The 17,922-nt window shown below is 38.5% G+C and overlaps 1 protein-coding gene across 2 annotated transcripts in view; it reads left to right on the top strand.

Moving 5' to 3' along the window:
• EYA1 (EYA transcriptional coactivator and phosphatase 1) overlaps window positions 1-17,922 on the top strand; it is a 155,531-nt gene that overhangs the window by 52,554 nt on the left and 85,055 nt on the right. The window contains exon 1 of one of the 2 annotated variants that reach the window (XM_079299510.1): window positions 13,145-13,262. The exons of the other annotated variant lie outside the window; for it this stretch is intronic. The gene's annotated coding sequence lies outside the window, so the exon portion shown is untranslated. Of the gene's footprint in view, window positions 1-13,144; window positions 13,263-17,922 lie in introns of those variants that run through there. 2 annotated transcript variants of the gene reach the window in all.

Genomic DNA, 17,922 nt, shown 5'->3' with positions numbered 1-17,922 from the left:
TCAACAGAGCATTGATAATTTTCCCAAATCAGATAACTCTTGCTGGAAATCATCAAGGCATTAGGTCATTTAGTGAAGACGAAAGACTCTTGCTTCACCTCTCCCTGATGTAAAGGTTTTGTCCCACCATTTTAGGCTCTGAGATTGCCAACAGTCTTCCCTTTTGCTTTGAAACAAGCTGACAGCCTCAGGCATTCCAGCAGGCTGTGTAACAAAGCCTTTTCAAGACCTTGGTGGAAAAATCAGGTTATGAGCTCATACATGGTGTCCATCGTTGTTGGCATGTAGTTCTTTTCTGGTGGTCTCATCCTTCCCTGCATTGCAATGGTGCCCTTGATTTTATTTTTTGGTATCCATCAAAGCAGACTGAAAAAATGGGTGAAGAAAGATGCTCTTCATTGACATCATTCTTACTTAGTCATCTGCTGCTACGTGGAGAAGAAGAGAAACCTGTGGGTCAATCTGACCCACATATGAGACAGAACAGTCCAGCTGTTAACAGCATCAGGTCTGAGATTGAAAAGAAATATTTCAATCAATAGTATAAGTAAGAAGTGACTTCTTGATTGCAGCCATAGCTGGTCCCCAAAATGAAGCAATGCACAATGAAACCAGGGAAGGATTTTTTTCTCTGTCATGTTGTTTTCCTTCCTTCAGCAACTCAATAGGAAGAACCTAATTTCTTGGGGTAAAGTTTTGCTTTTGTAGGTAAGGACTGAAAAGCATTCGTGTGACAACTGACAGATCTTACCCTCTGGGGAACTGGCTTTCTATGTAAAATGAAGTTGCCCTGTCAGCAAAATCAAAAACTTCATTAAAACAGCTAAACAGACCTGTAAATGGAGACCAGGCAGTTTCTTGTTATAACCTGGTTTCCTGAAGCAAAAAGGCTTTTCCAACCACATTCTTTGTATGTGTCTGTCTAGCTGCATGTCTCCTAATAATAACTTTTCAATTTCTTGGGAAATCTCAATCCAGCCTGATGGAAAGCTAGTCAGCCTCATATGTCACACTCCTTTAAGTTTTAGGACTAAGATGAGTTGTGGAAAATGTGTGGAAATGTCCTTGGCTGCTGAGAGGTTAAAGACAAATGTATCTTTGGTGGACATGTGTGAAACTCTAGGATAGGGCTGCTGTGTACTGATGATGGGATGGCTGGAGGCATGCTGGTCTCCAGTGCAGGCACTGCCTTTTGGTCCTACAGGTGCTGCTGATGACACAACCCTGTGTGTGTCCCTCTCCCCAGAGTGGGGTGCTGGTAAGGGGTACCTGCTTGGTCTGTGTCAGCTCCAAGACATTGCACCCTCAGGGCTTCCAAGCCCAGAGAACTCACTTTTAAAGCAGCTTGCATCCCAAAAGCCAGACCCTTTCCTCTCCAGACCTACACCAATCTCACCAGCAAACGTCTGCTTCTTGCCTGCCACTTGATTCTCTTCACTTAAGCCACCCCATGATCTTCTCTGCAAGTTTCCCAGCACAGAAGCTCCAAGCCCATTGCCTGGATTTCAGCCTGGTTCCAAGGGCTGCTTTGAGCTCCTGCTCCCTGTTCATTGCCTCTGCCTCCATGGACACTGGATCTCCTGAAGTTATCTGTGTGGGGGGAGAAGTCCTCCCTTCCCCCACTCCTGGTTTTCTGGAGATGTAAAAACACTGGTTAGAAGCAGCAACTGTGAAAATTGAAGCCTGTGAGCTATAAAACAGAGGGAATCTCTGGCAAGGCCCTGTAAGTAACTCTAAGCCTGTAATTCTCTCTGCTCACAGCCTTGCTCTAAAATACCCTGGCTGACCTTCCTGGCACATTGTGGGGAAAGTTCAAATATAGTCAAAAGCAAAAATCATTCATTTATACTTGTTGTCATTAGCTTCTGGGGCAGGAATGTCAAAGCACAGTTTCTCAAACTGCTTGAAAGGTTACAGGTTGATTACCTCTAGTTTTAGTGGTTATTTTGATCCTATTTTTTTTTTTTGTAATTGTTCTTTTAATTATTTTAGATATTCCCAGGATACTAATACTCTTATGCATCTAAAGGCATTTCAGCAAAAATATTAATGGAAGTATCCTTAGAGATGAGGATTAGGAGCAGCTCGAGGAATAGAGTAACTCTGATTAGGCTGGAGACTTTTTCTTCTGAGTATAAAATGCTAATGGAGCATCCTGAGGTATCTGTATGAAAAGACACTCTGTCCCTTCTGTATTTATAGATTGCAGAGTGGGAGATGCAGACAGTGCATACCCAGAATCAGACAGTTATTTTAGATGGTCGAAAGCAGGAGGGAAATTTTCAAATTAGAATGTGAGAACATAACCATGTGACTTATTCAAATTTATAGGAACTGCATAGTGTAGTCTCTATGCACCACTTTGAAAATTTCCCTGGGTGTTTTTATGCAATCAGAATATTATGCAGGCAATGAAGCAAAAGCTAGTGTAAATACAAAATGGTCACATAATTTTGCATTTTTTTAATTATTGTCATATATTCCACTTTTGTCCAGAAATAAAAAATATATATGAATGAAGTAGCTAAACACCAAAGAAAATTGTTTCAGCAATTATTTAGAAAGGAAATATTTTTTAATTAACTTTCTAATGAATTCTCTAAACTTGCTTGCATATTTAGCAAATATATTTAAAAGCTTTAGTCCCATGTATGTATAAAAATCCTTCTGGTAATGTATCCAGAGTCTTAATTTGATGTCAATATTGGGTTAAACTAATTTTTTGTGTTCTGACGACTGTAGCTGCACTGAAGGATGACATGAGAAAGGTGTAGGAGGTAAAAGGAAAGGCCTCTGCATTTGCTTCAGAACCCATCTATCCACTGTGTCCAGTTACTGCTGGCTTAGTAAGAGACACATGGTGCTTATCATTAGTTAAGTCATGAATGGTGTTAATTTTATTATCCACTGGGCTTTCATTTAACATCATAAATCCAAAGCAAGGCTCGTGGTTTCTGATTGTCAGTTCAGCTCAGAGAAAGAATGAAAGATGAAGTGGTTGTGTCTGAAAACAAATATCATATGGTGTCTGCATTTCCTTCAAAACTCCAGAGCTGCAGAACTAATTTCAGCTGTTAGTACATTACTGTACACCTTGGCTTTTTCAGGACAGATGCAGCAGGTCAAAAAAATGACAATGCCTGTAAAATGAGAATAATTCTGAATCAATATAACCCTTAAAAAACCTGGCATGAAAAGTGTGTCTTCCAAGGGGTTTTCACATTTTGAGGTCTTGTCAAACCAAGCAGCAATCTTCCACTGAATAATTCCATCACCAATGAGTCTGTCATGAGCTTTGTCAGTTCATCTTGGCTTCTCTGCCCCCTAGACTGAATGCTGGATGCAAAAGATCAGGGAAAATAAATGTTTTTCTTTCTCTCTGTATAACACAGCTTTAACTCAGATCATGAACTGCTGATGTTGTGAAGCAACAGAATTCCTTCCTAAGACCCCAAACTCAAAAAAGAAGCAATCACATCTCCAGCAGGACCAACAGTCTCACACTATTCCTGGCAAGATGCAGTGTAGGAATGGTTAGAGGGGTGAGGAGAAATATATAACAAATTTATCAGTATCAGAGAGAATGATCCCCTACATATCACAAACAAAATACAAAAACCTTCTTGATCCTATAGAATATCTAAGAGAATAAATTCCCCTGGCAAATACGTATAGGTATTCTCCTAGAGAAGGAGAGTTTAACTGGCTTGTGTAAAGAAAGACAAACTGTAAATTGAGTAAAGAAACTGTAAATTGTGAGAGCTGGAAAATTGTGCAAGGTGAACCATGGGCACCCTCAGCTGTTGCTGGCAGCTCATGAACAGCTGGAGTGCAAAATCACCCAGCTCATGGTGCCAGAGGGTTCTCACTGCCAGTATAATTCAGAATATCAGTGATTCCTACTTCAGGGGTTCAGATCAAGAGAGATGGGAGAGGGAGCACAGAAATGATCTAATAAATACATCCATTCCTGTCTCTTATCTCAGAGACAAGGGGACGGAAGTGTCTAACATGCCATAGGGAAGTCTCCCCTGAGGGAGAACAGACTACTAGGAAGGTGTTTGTAACAAGGTTAGGGGTGAGACACTGGCATGTTGGATGTTCTCTGACAAATGTTTTCTGAAAAGTAATTTCCAGAGCTAGAAAGGAATTATGTAAATGGAGAAATAATCAGATAAAGTAATCGAGGGTAAAGGAATTAAAGTCTTTCAGGGTTCAGTTTTGAAAAGATGATTGGAATGTATTTAGCAGCTTTCAAGTAATGAAGTTAGAGTTGTAATTGCAGGCAGGTGAGGAAACCAAACAAATTTTTAATGATAAATCAGTGTTTATGGTTTTTAGACTGGGAGGAAGTCAGGACTTCTTTTTTTTTTTTTCTTTTTCTGATTTCTATTTTGTGAATCCATTTGCACATTTCAGAAGAACATTCTCTGGGATTTTCAAATGGAACTAATCAAAGATAAATTAAAGTGACAAAAATTTACTGTATTTACTTCTTTCAGTAGAAGTAACCCTACAGAGGTGTTAATTTGGATAGCATGGCGTTTGATATTAGGCAGGGAAGGATGCTGTGGCTTATTAGTTCTTCTGGGATGGAAGGACAGAAACACATTGTTATATGCTAAAGGAGATATTAAATATCACTCCCTGAGCACATGACACCTATGTGGAAATCTTGCAAAGTCTGGGTATCACTATTTTTATTACATATTAGGTTATCACATTTCCACTGATGCCTGCCCATTTACTTTCATGTTTATTGCTGTTAGATGACATCACTGCTTTCTGATTACAAATATTTCACATTACTACTAGTTCTCAGCCATTTGAGGGAAGATTTATTGGTATTATCCATGGATCTTTTTAGCAAGAGAAAAGCTACACATGCTTAAACAGTGCTAAAGTTGGAAATTGGCAGGTTAGAAATCCCTAAGCTGTATAAAGCAGTTTTATTAAACTAGAGAAACTTATGTCTTGAAAAGTTAAAAGCAAGCTCAGGTGAATGTAAAGATTTAGCAAATCAGTGTCTCCAATCTCTTAAATCTCTGTGATTCGTTGGGTTTTTGTTCATAGTCATGAATTTCTAAACCAAATGTAAACAGAAGTCTTCAAACCTTTTATGAAGGGTCTCTGAAGTCCACTTCTCTTACTGAATTAATAGGAAACATTTTTACTGCATATTAACTTACAGTTATTTTCTCATTGCCATTCATTTCAAATTATTCTAACCATTCAAATTGTGAGGAACTGGTGTCTTGGTGAACTTCAGTGCATCCAAACATGATGAGATATCTAGATCTGTTTCCAGCAACCTGGACTGTGAGGATAGACTCCAGGCAGCAGTACAAAGCCCTCTTGAGGTCAGAAGGACAACTGATGGGTACCACAGTCCACTTTTGGACTGGACTGCAGGGCAGTGGCCTGGGCTGAAGCAGACTCCAATACAGTTGACAGTAACCTTGTAATGTAGGACCTGCTCAAATGTGTTTCATCCTACACATTCATCAGAAGATTTAAAAAAATTTAGGCAACCCCATATTACATTGATGTAAAAAATATTTGACCTAACAATTGCTGCTTTAGTATGCATGCTGCATACTGATATAATATTAATATGCTAATATAATACTAATGTACTGTTATTTAGTTACTGACCAGAAAAACAAGAGGCAAGTCCTGTAATTCATCAGCTAGTAGAGAAAGATTTGTATAAGCCTCCTGCTGTGCTTGGTATACCACATATGTCTGAAGCCAGTTACTGTGATGCTGATTCTGTTTTAATTCAAGCTTTAGAGATGCATGCACAATATTTTATAGTATTTTGGAGGTGAAGATATTATAAATGTTTCCTCAAAAAAACCCAAAACAAAACAAAACAAACAAACCAAAAACCCTCATCTGAAAATACTGAATATTTTATGAGAGATGAGATTGGAGAAGAGAAATGTACTCTAGGGCTATCATTGCTGCTTTGTGGCAGCTCTTTTGGATTTCACAGAGGAACAAGAGCCAGATGAGAGACAGCCATTCCCCATCCTTTGGGTTTCCTGTTTTCAGCTGTTCCTGAGACCACCACACAGTTCCTGAGACTATTTCTGAATTCAAAACCATTCTAGATACAGATAAAGATTCAGGAGGGGGAGCCTTTATTCTGGATGCCTGGTGGGTAAGCACTTCATCAGTGGCTGCAGGGGCTGGGGATGCTTCAGTGTATGGCCAAAGCCCACTGGGGCTTGGTGGAGCAGGAGGTGTCCTCAGCCAGGGCAATGAAGCCCTTGTGTCCCAGGCTCCATATGGCATCACATGCAGCATTCAGTCTCCTGCAGTGTAATTGTATTTTTTTTTTTAATAACCAGTCATCTGCAGTAGAGTGCATTGGTGGAATATATTTCAAACTAATGCATTTTCAAGCTACTAAGGCTACTAAATTTTCCCAGGTATGTCTAAATTAGGCTTTCTTGCTTTCCAAAAGAGCTATTAAAATCAGTCTAGTGACAAAATAATAGCTTGCTTGTGATTACAGTGGCCCTAGATTCACCAAAGACAAATAAGCATTTCTGAGTTGAAATCAACGCATTCCTGATACTGATATCAGAAAGGTTGCAATTTTTAAAAAATCAAATTACAAGAGTTAAAATCAGCTTATTCAACTTTGTTTCAAGTTCTTCATGCATTTGTCTGCTGTTGTGTCCTGTTCTCCTTATGATATTGCATTCTTCTGTACCACTCTGCCTCTGCCCAGTGTGCAGCACCTTTGCTGTGTCTCTCAGCTCATAAACAGACATCCAGTGCAAGATACATTTTCATTTGTCTGTGAATAGTTTAGCAGCACTGTTTAATGGAGGTGGTTGTGCATGGGGATTCCTGCATTGTGGAAGGTAAGATGCATTCCCTAAAGATGCATTTTCAGAACTTCATCAGGTGAATCCCTTGGGTGGATATGAATGCTTCACTTTTTTGGGAATGCAAATGTGGTACAAAGCAGAGGGGCAAGGTATAGGATTTGGTTTTTCAGATACCGGAATCACAGTTTTGCTTGTTCTTAATTCTTGTGAAACTCACTTGAAATCCTTGTTGTAACCTATTTCCCTCTAAATTAGTGACAGGTTTGCAGGGACAAAATTTCTGACTGCTGTGATTTTTTTTTTCTCCTCCTTAGCCCAGGTTTGAAAGAGATCTGTCATCTTGTGTTTGTGGGCTCAAAGTGGAGGTGTAATTATGAATAATTGGTTTAAGAATTAAATATTTCTTTAGAAAGCTAGATCCTCAAGCAGAATGTATATGTAGACAATCTGAATAATGCCCTTAATTAAAAAAAAAAAAAAATCCATATTAGTAGCCTGGAAGTATTCAAGCAGTAAAAAGAGTTTAAGCTTTGTTTACATTTTGGCTGCAAGAGGTGCCTCTCTTTAAGTATTTAGATAAACAAACCAAAGCTGCTGTTTTCATTAGCATGTAACACAGAGCCCAGTTTCCTTACCTGAGAGAACGTTAAACTAAAATTCAGTAGCAGAAAGCAATTTGATCTCTTGCAAAAATGAGTCTTGATAAACCTTACACTATGGAAAAAAACCCAACAAACCAACCTTCAAATTTTGTACCTATTGACATTGCTTAATAAAAACATCTCGAGTGCTGGTGCTTCTGGGTGTGTTTCCAATAGCAATGTGATTGCAAGGCTCCGTGGATAAAGTTACCAATCCTTTGAATTCTGACCTTCAGTCTAAAACAGCTTTAGAGGTTACTCTTTTTCCTTTTTGTGAGATTGCAGAGAAAAAGTTAATGCTGCTGGAAGGAAGCGGGGGAGGGAGCTGGGCTTGGGGATGAGAACTGGATCTTTGAAGCCATCTGAGTAGTTTTCCTCTGGCCTTGATTTGTAACAACAAATATTGGCAGTCTGAGTCAGTAATTATACAAAGTTTCAAAATAGAGCCGAATGCTCTATTTTGAAACTTTTGTGAATACAATTGCTATTGAGACCCGATTGATTCTAAGGGAAATTATACTGTTGGGTTCAGCAAAGTCAGGATTCTTGGTGCAGCTCCAGCCATCAAAACCTGAGGGTAGCCTAAGTCCATCATCTGTGTCTGCAGAGAGGGGACACCTCAAAATTGGGTCCCTGCATGGACTGGAAATATCTCTCTCTCCCCTGAGGATGAGGGTTTGGATGATCACCCTCAACTAAATGCTTATTTTTACATGGTTACACATAGGTGGGAATGTAGCTTCTGCTGAACAAATGATGCTCATGGTATAAATACTATAGATTTAGAAGAATTTATTGTGTTAAATTACTTAAAACCAGTTTCTGGGAAAAACATGGTTGCAAGTATAAAATAAACCATACGACTACTTTAACTTAGACTTCCACTTTGTCCTTTTCATTACAAGGCCCACAATGGGGAATATTTATGCATATCACTTTTAGAAGATACTTCACTCTTCCAAATAGTCATAAGAAAAATTTGTGTGACTGAATGTTTCAAAGTTAAGGATGTACATATTTACTGTATTCAGCTAACACAAGGTTTGTAATTTAAGTGTATGTTTATGAGTCACATTAATCATAAATGCACGTTTGTCTTAATAATTTGTCAAAGTGAGCCTGGGTTGCTGTTCTTTCAATTTTCTTTCTAATTCTAAATGTTTTAATCAATAATTATTTCCTCTGTGTAATATTTTTATGGGTTTTGGTGAAGCCTTATATGTCAGTAGCTGAAAAATTATGTAAGAATTGACACAAATAACTAAAATACAGTAATGATCCACTGCTCCATCTACTGTTGAACAGTGACATGAATAACGCTCTGGGAAAAGACAAAAAGGAATGCATTTAGGAAATAATAACAAAATGGAATTTACAACAAATAAACCTATTGTTTCTGTGGTTAGTAAGCAAACATCTTTTTCTTGCAGAGTAAAGTACTCCAAGTATAACTTTAATTCAGAGTTGAAAAGCAAGAAGGAACTTTCCATCTTCCTTTTCACCTTATAGGAGGTGCTGATAAAACTGTTTTTGTTCACGTTAGCAGAAAAAAGTTGGAGAAAAGACAGTCTAGTATTACTGAGCTGACTCATGTCATACAGTGCACTGTATTTATATCACTGGCAAAAATGTAAGTTATTGCTATGAAAAAATGTTTGCAATGGTTTTTAAGTTGTACCTTTATTCTGGTAGAACTGAGTGAAAGACAAGGAAGGCCTAAACAGTCGTGGGAGGATGAACTATGGAAAAATGGCATGTGTGTGAAATGATGTGTTTTATAGTCTTTACAGAACAACAGGACTTGATTATTTTGTCAGCTCACTGGTAATCTCTCATTTGTAGTGTGTTCTTCCTGCAGCCCAGTCTTCTGAGGAATTACTGATTATAGCTTTTATCACCCACTAGAATGCTAGCAAGCTGCTTCTCATCATCAGTGGTGCATTTGATTTGGCTTGTTCAATTTTATAAGCAAATTATTATTCACATATCACAGTGAAGGATGATTATTTTCAAATTTTAGGCAAATTTTGCTCCATGCTGTGCTGGAGTAAAAGCCTGAATGTCAATTAGAAAAATTAGCTCTTTCTTAAGGAAGTTCACAGATTGCAATTTACTCCTTTCATTTCACCCCCTATCTTGTAAACAGCTAATTCTTCAAATAACTTTCTTCAGACCCATCTATGTTGTCTTCAACAGGACTTCTTTTATAAATAGTTTCATGTTTATGTATCTTTTGAGCAGAGGTTTTTGTACAACAAATAAAAGTAACACTTCACTGATTCTTAGGTACTGTAGACAGTATTAAAAGTCCGACTGTAAAACTCTTGAACTTTATTGGGAAATGGAAGGTAGTTTTCTGTAGTTCAATTTAATAGCTAAAACACTGCTAAAATGAAAACTGTTGTAGTTGGAAAAGCTACATTACTTTTAAACCAGGAGTGGATCTCAGGGCTCTGCCCTCAAGATATCACAGACCTGCTGTCTCAGTCTTTAGGGAAAAACCATCACTTTTGGGTAGAACATCTACTTCAGATGATCTGGAGACCAAAGATTTTCAGTATTTTTGTGTGCCAATCATTCCCTTCATGAGATTTCTAGCAGAGACAAGTAATGTAGAATGTTAAAAAATACCCAAAGGGATATGATGGTATTAGATACTTTTTCTTCACCCTGCCAAAATACTTTATTATTTTGCATTTAGAGTACTGAGTATATATAATTTACACTACTGGTGCTTGTATATATATATGTATATATATATATATATATATACATACACACACACACACACACACACACACACACAATTTTTTCCTCTTTTTAACATAATGCTTTTAAGATGCAAGAAATCTACTGAAGAAACAAGCATGCTTTCACTATGGAGAGTAAAAAATTGAGATACACTAAGGTATTGGCTTTCAAACTATACTTTGAATGCTTCTTCTGTGGACAGTCTCTGCATTTGTTTATATCTTAGCTGTCAGCTGTTTCAGAATCATATATAAGTCATGATTTCATTTTAAAAACCTAAAGCTGTATCTACTTAAGATTAATAAAGATTACTATTTCCTATTTTAAATTATACTAACTGGTTCTGTAGTTTGTACTAAAGTGATGGATTGAAAACAGCTACAATTGCATGTAAACTAGCAAAACTAGCAAGCTGGGGCCAGCAGCTGATACGTGTTTTGGCTGAGGACAATGGTTAATAGCACATACCTTTTCTTATAGCACATTACACACAGACCTTAGTTCAATATTAATTTTATCCAATATTGAAAGAAGCAGCTGATACGTGTTTTGGCTGAGGACAATGGTTAATAGCACATACCTTTTCTTATAGCACATTACACACAGACCTTAGTTCAATATTAATTTTATCCAATATTGAAAGAATTTATCCAATCTTGAAAGAATATAATTAAATTGCTCTTTTTAGTCACACTGATAGTTTTTTGGACAGAACACTTAAAATGGTTGATTTCTGTCGCTTTTACTGTTGTCTTTCTACTTTTGCTCACATGAGTAGCATGAGACAATATGGGCTCCTGTCAAATGCTGCAAACTTCTGTTCCAGCCAGGGATGTCTCTAGGCAACAGCTGCTATGTGTAAGATAAAACTTGTATGGAGGCATAGGAGGGATATTGCTGCTTCAGAGGGTTCTGACGTTGCACTGCAGTTGTTATGGGAAGCGCCAGGCGGTGGCTTTCAGGAGCAATGGGATACATCTTTTGCTTTAGTGAAGTGTGCTCTTCCTAGGCCTATTTCTGATATTAAATATTTCAGTAGTATTTCCTACTTGGAGACAAACATATGAACATCCCACTGTTCCATAGTCATCTTACATCTAATTTTTCTTAATTACCAGAACATCTGTAATCGTGGCACCTAAGCGCCCAGTAAATGTTGTGCTCCAGATGGACCCATTCTACTTGTGCTAAAACAAGTGTGTGACACTGCATATGAAGTTAAAGCCATATTGCATGAGTAATGGCTGTAATAATATACCCTGTAGCTTGTTGTGCATTTGATGTTATGGAATAGGCCTGGTCTTTTACTTCTTAGGACTCTTGAGATGCCAGCTGCATTAATGGGAATGCAGAATCAGGGCAAATTTAGGCATGATGTAAACATATGCAAATCCCACTGAAATCTCTGTTCCAAACCCGGTGTTAGTGCAATTGTGGTTTGAAAATGATGTTGGGTGCCAGTGGCCAACAACTCATCCTGCACTGATTTTGGTATGCAGTTACTGGGAAGAACAAGCCCCAGAAGATAAGTAAACAAATCTCTTTCAAGCAGGTTTCAAATCGGTGCAGTACTCAGCTGTCATAATTAGATTACCTATTGAAATAAAAAGAGCTGCACTCACTTAAACCAAATGAGGATCTGGTCCACAGTATCAGCTGTAGGATAAGTTCATAGGTTAGACCCTATCACGGGGTAATGATACACAGTGATCTGAAGTCCAATCTTCAGACATCAGATAAAGAACTTTAAGGCACTATTTAATGGCTGTATAAACACAGAGGACCCTACTTTATCTCATATCCCCCATCTAGATCGTTTATATGGCTTCAGTTCCCATACTGCCTACATGCCATACTACAGAAGAGATTAAAAATTCAAAGCTGGTTCTTTTCCTGCAATGCATCGTCAACACCCTTTTTCTGATCATCTTTGCCTCTGTGTAATTTATCCCACGTTTATCCTCACATCACCAAGCTCTGTACATGTGTGTGGGGATCTGTCTTACTTTAATTAAATACAGAGATTGGGCACACTCCTGAAGTTATTACTTAGATATAACTCCCAGTAGGGATTACAAACTAAACAACAATAAACTCGTTTCAATAACCTTTGAATTTAAAATGCTAAAATTTATTAATCTATTTTTGCTATTTGGGTCTTTTTTCAACAATGGGATTAAATAGATTTATGCAAAAATTTGCATGCATCATTGGAGTCACAGTCTTCTTTTTAAATAATATTTTTGCTTCCATAGCATTATTTAAGTATCACTGTTATTGAGAAAGGGTTTTGAGTTACATTTTTCAGGGTTAGATTGTACCTCGCAACAACAATATGATATTTTTTTTTAGTTCTTCTAGAAAAAAAAAAAAAAAGAGATTCTGCTTCGTTAAAGTGTGTGCCCAACATTATTAATTTAATAGCTGTAGCTCCTACAGTCAGTGAAGAAAGACATATCTTTATATCAGATTGGGTAGGGACTTTTTAAAAATGATCTTATTAGCACTGGTAAAGAATGCTCAGTGGTAAGCATTTTCCAGAAAATCACAGCTGTTCCAAAAAAGCATATAGTTCAGAATGATTGCATAGCCTTGTGTTTCAGGGTTTCAGTGACTTTTACCTGACAAAACCATAATAAAAGTAATTTGTATTTGTTTCACAGTTTAGTATAGGACACGAGAAATAGTTTTCTTGGCGTGAGACGTGGTTAGTGACTGAAGAAGTGATGGGGTTGTGTTTGTGCTGGCTACACAGACGGGCCCAATCGAAAGCTGCTTATTTTGACCTGGGTTCCCATATATGGAGTGCGACTGTCCCGAGATCCCTTTTCTCCGCTAAACAAAATGAAATCCTAGGTGCGTTTTCAGCTCGAGGTTGACTTGTAGCTTTGCAAACCGATCTGCTTTCCTGAAGTATTCCCAATGTACTTGCTACAAAATAATGTCTCACTTACTGGGATGTAGTAGCCAGAAGATATTTCTCCTCTAGAAGTATTGCTTTCATTCACAGATTAGTTAATTGAAGGTAAGGATATATTAGCAGTGAATAACCACATGTTTTTGTGAAGAGAAAAAAAGTTTTCTGTTTCAATCTGTTTATACAGTATAAAGTTGTGGGGTTTATTGATTTTTGATTTTGTTTTGGTTTTTTAAAATTTAGTACTTTAGACCTGGCATGGTAATAGGACTTTTTTTTGGTACTACAAATCGTTACGCTGTTTTCCTCATCATATTTGGATTATGCACACTGAAAAAAACCAGAAAAATTGGTGTTACATAAAGTGAAAATACTGTCTGCGTAGTGAAAATGCTCTGGAGAATGCTGGTCAAATTTAGTTACTATGTATGTTATAATGTTTTTGAACCTAATGTATGTAGTTTTAAAAGAGTTAGGGGTTTTTTGTCTTTTAAGTTACGAGCAACTAAAAGTTCTGTTTAAAAGAAAAGCATCATAAACCCATTTCAGTTTAATGGCTTACTAATTAAATTACTTAATTACCTATTGATTGGTAAAAGCTAAGGTTACTTAATGCACAAATTTAACTCTGTGCAACCATCTCTCCCTTCTTTGGAAACATTTATATGGTCTGTGGAAACAGTCTTTATACAATTTTACGTTTTGAGACGTTAGTAAGTGATTAGTAATGATCAAAATACGAATTTGACTATATTTACAATCGTTTTAGGCGTACAGATATTTAATGGTTTAAGTGGTTTAAACCATTTTAAAAGTTCCAGATATTTTGTTTAATAAATACCCTTAAATTGGAGAAGGCTAGCTTAAATAGTTTTAGCAGACCCTTTCTTTACAAGGTTGCAAGAATCTCAGATATTTGAGAACAAATCTGTTACATATCCAATCAAAACGGCATGTCCGGACGTGCATGCTGGTTGTATGCTTAAGAGCCTCTATGAGTATCCCTGTTTAGCTTCTCTCATTGATATAATGTTGGTGTAATTCCAGTTATTCTATTAGGACGGCTTTAGTTTAAACCCAGCTTTACAAGCGCGGACGCATCTCCGCGCAATCCAAGTTTGTAGATGAGGAGGGACCGGGGGGATTTTCAGGAGTTTTTCTGGGGTGCGGCTGAGGAAGGTGCGAGGGAGGGGGCGGAGGGGGCGGCCGGGGCCAGGGGCGCGCAGTTTCCGCGGCCGAGCGCGGCAGCCCCGGCTGCGTTTCGCCCTCCTGTGCGGGAAGCTTGGCTTCGGAACCGCGCAAGCCCCATTGCAGTTGTTGCTTTTAAACCAATAAGGTTGGGACAAGAGAATAGCTGCGGTTTGCATTACAAAAACAAAAACAAAACCCAAAGGGGAGGAAAAAAAAAAAAAAAAAAAAAAAAAGCAGAGGGGAAAAAAAAAAAAAAAGAAAACAAAAAAAAAAGAAGGCGAAGGGGAGTGAGGAGGAAAGCGGGCGCGGGAGCGGCGGCGTGCCCCCAGGCACTGCCTGGGCAGACGCACAAGGCTGAGCAAACAGACGGCGGGGCTGCAGGCAGCTCCCTCGGCCGCGCTTTGTCTGCCCGGCCCGGCCCGGCGCGGCCCGGCCCCGGGGCGCTCCTGCCCCGCCGCGCCATGGCAGGCGCGACCACAGCGCTCTGACCGGGAGCTGCGCCGGCACCGTGAGTACCGGGAGCGGGCACTGACAGCCCCGCGGGGCGGCGGGACGGGAGCACAGCACCGGGAGCGGGACGGGAGCACAGCACCGGGAGCGGGACGGCAGCACAGCACCGGGAGCGGGGCCGCTGCCCAGCCCGGCTGCCGGGCAGCGCGGAGGGGCAGCGGCGCTTCCCGCGCGTCCTGCCGCTCCGGAGGAGAGCGGCGCTCAATTATAAATCACTGGGTGCCGCGGTTAATTTTGGCCGTAGTTCAGACTGGGGTTTGCGGGCTTTCCGCAAAACAGATGTGAGGAGGTTCTGTTTGTTGTGATCAGCCAGGTTTGGGGATTCTCCTGCTTGATTTCCTCGAGTGCTAATGGTTCGGTAGATAGGAGCAACGTGATGGGGAGATGTTAAATGGGGGGTGGAAACAGGCGCGTACGGTACGAAACCGGCAGACCTTGTTGAAAGAGACATGAGAGCGTGAGAAAAATAGTGAAAAAATTGGGAGGAAGAATGCCTGACAGAGATTTTGACAGTGCTTTCTGAAGCAGGAAATCCTTTTGCTTAATGTGTTTAAATTTTCCAAACACCAAGGAAAACATGCGGATCCCCACAGGAGAACTTTTCAAGATGACAGAATAAACATCTACACAACTGAAATATTTGAGGTTTATTGACATTTTAGGTGGTTTATTTAGAACGGTGATCTTAGAACAAGGAAGTTAAGGACCTTTTGAAGTCTCATTAAATTTACATCTTGCTTTTGAGCAACCAAGACCCACCAAACATTTTCTCGGTGTTTCAAACACCAAGAGGAAGGACTGAAGGACTGCCCTTTACAGTGCAAGATTGATTCTGGAAAAATAAAGGTTTTAGTGCACTTAAAAATGTTTCTTTGAAGGTGGTTGGGTTTTGGTGTGGTGTTTTCTTTCTTCTGTAATCAAACATTGAAAACTGAGGTAAGCGGAAGAGATAAAAGCTTTCTAGGGGGGAAGAAAAAAAAATAATGTGTTTCATGTAGTTTGTTTAAATTTAAAAATGAGGATGGGGGAAATTTGGAAAAAGAAGTGGAAATGTGGTGTAGCGTATCATTGGAAATTTTTAACATTAGATACCATATATAAAAATTATTTTATTTTCCAACCCATACTGAGATGTTTGGCGAAGCATCTGCCAGAACACAGACTATTGGTTTGAGGTGTCAGATAAATTAATGGTATATATATGGATACACATCTGTAAAAGCACACATATGTGTATATGTACACATTACAGAATTTCATGTATGTAAACACATATGCACATGGTGTATTCACGTTGCTCACAAACCCATGACATGCAGTTTTTAGCCAAGCACCTCACTGCTGTCAGAGTTTTCCAAGGCCTGCAAGGGTCTGGAAATGAGCAGCCATCCCCTCAGCAGTTCTGTGCAGTGACAGACAGCTCGAGTCATGCTTCACCTTAGGAGAAAAAAAGAATGAGTAATCATTTTGTTTGAATTGCAATAAGTATGAAATATTTCTCAGAAGCCAAAAAAAATCTTGGAAAAGCAGGAAGACATTCTTAAATGACTAGTCATAATAGAAGCATTGTCACATTGTAGTACTTCTTTCTTAAAGGGAAGAAAGTGTTGGGATCTCAAAATGTTTCATTCATGAGTATATGAAATGAGCACACAGGATAGCACTTTAGAAGAATTTAAACTGGTAATTAAAAATTAAATAACTGCAATTAGCTGCTTTTTCTTTAGTAAGTACAATTTGTCTTTGATGTGAATATCTAGTGAAAAAGCCCAAACTCTTCCCTTGGAGCCCAGCGATATATGATCATTGGAAGAGTGAAAGTATTACCAAGTTTCCTAGGCTGCCAGCAAGGTGCCTTTCTGCAGCCAATTTGCATTTTAGTTTTGTAACATTTTGGCTGTTGAAGCCATTGTGTCGGTAGATACTGACTGCATGGTTCTTTCAGGGAGGTAAAGAGTGCTGTTGGGAAAAAGGTCTCTTTCTCTCCATCCCTCCACCCCTTCCTAAAAATGACAGATTTTTTTTTCCCCTAAGAAGGAACACCCTCGTTTGAAAACTGCCATTGTCTTTGAAATTTGCTTCTTTAAAGTAGAACTATATTTTAAGAGAAAACGTGTGTGCTGGATATAGTTTTCTGGGTTAAATTCTTATTTTCACTTCAAAAATTTCTTTTCAGCTGGAAAAATGTTTTAAATTATAGCCATTAAAAAAATTGCTCCTAGCAAGCAAAAATACTGTGGAAAACCTGTAATTTAGAGAAGTACCTACATTTTATTTGCTCTGTGCTGCTGAAATTTAGAATCTCTTCCCATTTACAGTTTACTTTTCGCAGAACATTATTAACTTTTTGGCTTCATACATGATCTTCTGTCAGATGCTTTTGATTTGTAATTTAGCAAAGTATAATAAACAGTGCAAAAGTCATGAATTTTCCTCTGCATCCTGAGCTCTGTGGTAGGGAAAATGTGATAAAATGTGTACCTTAAGTCTTGTTTGATGATCTCTCAAAGCAAGTTTGCCTTCTGGAAATAATTTCTGGGGTTGAAGAGCATGGTATTAACAGATTTAATGTGGCTATTCAATGGATTGGTGGAGTACTATGTGAGGTTTAACAAAATGAGAGAGACAAATTGAACATCAACAAAACCTACATCTGTGAAGAATTATAAATTTAATTAGAAAAAAGGGCAAACTTAAAAGACCTCATTAACTAATCAGAATTTGATGTTACTGATTTAAGATTCTTAAATGGATGAATTTTAAGTAGCTTTGCTATCACTGTCCTTTTTTTCTCGCCATGTACTACATAGTGCCCAATCTGCAATCTGTAGTAAGGAGAAAGATGTGAATGTTACTGACAAAAATGAAATTATGTCAAGTAATGTTTTTGAAGTATTAAGAAGAACGTGTATGCCTTTTAGCATAAGGCATTTTTAGTTTAAGCAGAGCACTGAGTATGAAGGGGGGTGTGACAGGTCCATTTATTTTTTAATTTTTTTAATGTGACCAGTTTCTGTCTGGGTAAGGCCAAGCATTTGGGTTTTTCCCCCCACTTTTTATTTGATAT

This window comes from Erithacus rubecula, assembly GCF_903797595.1.
Source record: "Erithacus rubecula genome assembly, chromosome: 3".
NCBI classification, from domain to species: Eukaryota; Metazoa; Chordata; class Aves; order Passeriformes; family Muscicapidae; genus Erithacus; species Erithacus rubecula.
Note: the sequence above shows the minus strand (reverse complement) of the source record. Positions and strands in the feature narration are given on the sequence as shown.